This window comes from Nomascus leucogenys, chromosome 4 (genome assembly GCF_006542625.1).
Source record: "Nomascus leucogenys isolate Asia chromosome 4, Asia_NLE_v1, whole genome shotgun sequence".
In the NCBI taxonomy this organism is placed as follows: domain Eukaryota; kingdom Metazoa; phylum Chordata; class Mammalia; order Primates; family Hylobatidae; genus Nomascus; species Nomascus leucogenys.
Window position 1 is genome coordinate 31,230,167 of NC_044384.1, and position 4,333 is coordinate 31,234,499.

Genomic DNA, 4,333 nt, shown 5'->3' on the forward strand with positions numbered 1-4,333 from the left:
TGAATATGAGAGTCTTGCTTTGTTGCCCAGGCTGGACTTGAACTCCTGGGCTCGAACAACTATCTGCCTCAGCCTCCCAAGTAGCTGGGACTGCAGGCACACAATCGTCAGCTCATGTACTCATTTTAAAATCTGGTTACTTGCTTTTTTGCTGTTGAGTTGTTTGAGTTCCATGTGTCCTGCTTATTAATCCCTTGTTGGATGCACAGTTTCAAATATTTTCTACTCTTCTACAGGTTGTCACTTTACTCTATTGATTGTTTACCTTGCTGTGCAGAAGCTTTTTAGTTTGATAGAATCCCTTTATCTATTTTGCTTTTGTTGCTTGTGTTTTCGAGATCTTATTAAAAAAAATTTTTGCCCAGACTAATGTCAGGAAGCATTTCCCCATGTTTCTTTCTAGTAGTTTTGTAGTTTCATGTCTTCAGATTTAAGTCTTTAATTCGTTTTCAGTTGATGTTTGTATACAGTGAGAGATAGGGGTCTAGTTTCATTCTTCTGCATACAAATATCTAACTTTCTTAGCAACATGTATTGGAGAGACTGTCTTTTCCCCAGTGTGTGTTCTTGGTGTCTTTGTCAAAAATCCATTGGCTGTAAATACATTAATTTATTTCTGGGTTCTTTTTTTTTTTTTTTCAGGCTCAAGGTTGAGTTTAATAGTACAGGTAGAAATAGAATCTAGGGATCTGATTCTCACATTAGAGGATAATGATATCTTCCCAAAGGGGAAAAATAAAATTATTTCTTTTGGTAGATAACATTGATAAATCATTTTTGAAATATATAATATAAATTTCCTTGAAAATTTTTGGCATTTGTGAGTCTTTGTAGGTTGAGGTTTTTAGGTATTTTTTTCCCCAAAAATATATAAAGTTAGGGGAGCTAGCTTTAAACGACAAAAAAATTACTCTTAATTTCAAAATGACCTGATTTCATTTTGCATTTTTATATAAATCAATTGTACAGCTTGACTACTCTGAAAAATAAAAGGCCACCACACTTCATAGAGTTCACACACATGCATTCTACAGTGATATTTATATGACCAGAACTTATTTCACACTTACATAAAGTTTAAAATTAAAATGTCTTAGTCAAATTTTTCATAAGCCCAACTATTTGAAGATGTCAAAGTTATTACAGTGGAATAATTAATTCATATATCATACAGTATTTAGTCCCCAATTCAAGTATTTATAATATTCACCCCACGTGAAAGTTTCTTTGTACTGGCTAAGATGTGAGCTGTGAAATTTATATGGTTCAGTTTGGTATTTTTCCCTGTGTGCATGTTTTCTATCACAAAACCTCTATTTCACAATTCTGTACTTATAAGAGCCCAGGTTGGTTTACGTAGTCATAATGCAGTAGTCTAGAACATACCATGTAAAAGTAAAAAATAAAATTACTTTCAAGTTTCTTTGTTTTTAAAGTGCTCCATGTGCTGTATTATATCAACTTTCAGGTCATCGAAATCCACTATGACTAGCAATAGTTTTACAAAAGATCAGCAGTTAAGCAAGCATGATTTCTTCAAGTATGTATACATAGATTAAGAGAGCAAAAATTCTTTAGGCACATTCATATTCAAATAATACAAAAAACCCCACAAGAGTACATAAGAGAGATGGCAGAGGTGTTTAGAAGGAAGGTCAGAGTGTCAGGGACTAATTTGTAAGGTAATTAGTATGTAAACTCAAAGTGGTTTTGAATATTTTGGTAACAAATATTTGTCCAAAAAAAAAAAAAGAAAACAGAAACAAAAATATTTATTCCTTATTGGAAAAAAATACAAAACAAATCTGTCCAAATGTTCAGAAGCTGCATCATAAAAATATTTTTTGAAAGATTTCATGCCTAATAGGTTGCTTCATCCATGTTGTCATCACTGTCTGGGCCAAAATCATTTCCATCTTCAAAGTATGAATTAATGTAGTCATTTTCCTCTTCTTGCTCTTCTTCATCATATCCCTCCTGTTCTGCAGCATCATCGTCATCGTCGTCACCACCTTCTTTACTTTCCTCTTTGCTTCCTTCTTTCTTTTCATTTTCCTCATCTGAATTTTCACCGTCACCTTTCTTTCCCAATTTCTCAATTTTTTTCAACACATCTGAAGTATTAGTGAAGTGCCTTTGCCTGCGTCTTTTGCTTTTTTGGGTTTTGGGCCTGTGTTTTTACATTTATTTCTTGGCATTATCTCTCTTGGAAGTCTTCTCCAATCTGGTATCCATTCTTCTTTATATACCTTCATGTATCTTTTACTATACCTTCAATATCTTGTCTTTCTTCAGTTGTTTCAATAAAATAAGGCATTCTTTTCATTGTTTCTCTCAACTCCTGTTTCAAAGCCAGCATATATTCTTCATCTTCTGTTTTCAGTGGCACTGATTTATAATCTGCATCAGGAAATAGTGGGGGTGGTTTCAACACTGCATAAGGTAACTTTGCACCTTTGCTAAATCCAACAGCCTCAATATTAAAGGTATAAGCAGCACATCCTCCTCTTCCTTCATTCCCAGCCATCAGAACTAGTTATACTAAACGAGTGGGCAAGTTCTGAAAGGCATCTGCCTGGCTGCACTCCTGCCCAGCATGTCAGCGCTCGATTGGTACACCCACAAGTCTCTAGGTGATAATATCTTCTGGATTCAAGAACACTTCTATGAGTTGGGCAACCATGCCAACATGTGGCTGGTGTGTGGCTCCAAGCAGGACATGGTGATCAATACAGGCCTGGGGCTGTGCAGCCTCCCTGAGTACCTGTACTCCTGGGGCCGCTTGTAGGACCTCAGGGCCAAAGAGCTATTTTTGGGTTCTTAATTTATTCTTTTCTATTGGTCTATGTGTCTGTATTTAAGCCAGCACCATGCTGTTTTGGTTACTATAGCTTTGAAGTATATTTTGAAGTCAGGTAGTGTGATATCCCCAGCTTTGTTCTTTTGGCTCAGGATTGCTTTGACTATTCAGGGTCTTCTGTGGTTCTATATAATAATTTTAGGGTTGTTCTTTCTGTTTCTGGGAAGAATGTTATTGGTATTTTGATAGGGATTGCATTGAATCTGTATATCATTTTTGGCAGTATGGACATTTTAACAATATTAATTCTTCTAATCTATGAACATGTAATATCTTTTCATTTTTTGTGTCCTCTTCAATTTTCTTTCATCAGTATCTTATAGTTTTCATTATAGAGACTTTTCACCTCTGGTTAAATTTACTTCTGGGTATTTTTTTTTTTCCTGGCTATTGTAAATGGGATTGCTTTCTTGGTTTCTTTTTCAGATTGTTCATTATGGGCAAATAGAAATGCTGCTGCTTTTTGTATGATGAGTTTGTATCCTGCAACTTTATTGAATTTGTTTATTAGTTCTAACAGCTTTTTGGTGGAGTTTTTAGGTTTTTAAATCATATTGCCTGTAAATGGGGACAGTTTGAATTCCTCCTTTCCAATTTGGATGCCTTTTATTTCCTTCTCTTGCTTAATTGCTCTGGCTAGGACTTGAAGTACTATGTTGAATAACAGTGGTGAAAGTGAGCATCCTTATCTTGTTCCAGATCTTAGAGGAAAGGCTTTCAACATTTCCCCATTCGGTATAAAATTAGTACTAATATGTTAGCTGTGGGTTTGTCATATATGACCTTTATTGTTTTGAGGTATGTTCATTTTATACCTAGTTTGTTGAGAGTTTTTAATCATGAAATAATGTATTTTATCAAGCACTTTTTCTCCATCTATTAAAATGATCATATGGTTTTGTCCTTCATTCTGATGATGTGATTTATCACATTTAGTGATCTTCATATGTTGAAATATCCTTGCAACTTGATCATGGTATGTAATCTTTTCGATATGCTGTTAGATTCAGTTTGCTAGTATTTTGCTGAGAAATTTTGCAACTATGTTCATCAGGAATATTGGCCTATAGTTTTCTTTTTTGGTTGTGTCCTGGTCTGCTTTTGGCATCAGGGTAATTCTGGTCTTGTAGAATGAGTTTGGAAGAATTCCTTCCCCTTCAATTTTCTGGAATAGTTGGAGAAAAAAATAGTATTAGTTCTTTAAAAGTCCTAGAATTCAGCAGTGAAGCCAACCAGTCTAAAGGGAGCAATTTTGAGGCCTTCCACAGATACCCTCAGATCCCACCTATGGCAACCTCTGCTGGCTTTAACCAAAACCTACCCCCTCTAAGGCAATTCTACCTCATCCTCCTGAATTGGAGTGGGGAGTTGCTTCTCTCTACACATCCGTAGAGGGGTTTTACATGCAAAGATGACATTTTGTCGCCCCTCCCTTACTTTCAAAGCAATTCCTGGTAGAATTCAGAACATCTC

The 4,333-nt window shown here is 35.4% G+C and overlaps 1 pseudogene; it reads right to left on the reverse strand.

Annotated features, from left to right (window-relative positions):
• Positions 1-1,860: 1,860 nt before the first annotated feature.
• LOC100591764 lies at positions 1,861-2,527 on the reverse strand (annotated as a pseudogene).
• Positions 2,528-4,333: the final 1,806 nt, after the last annotated feature.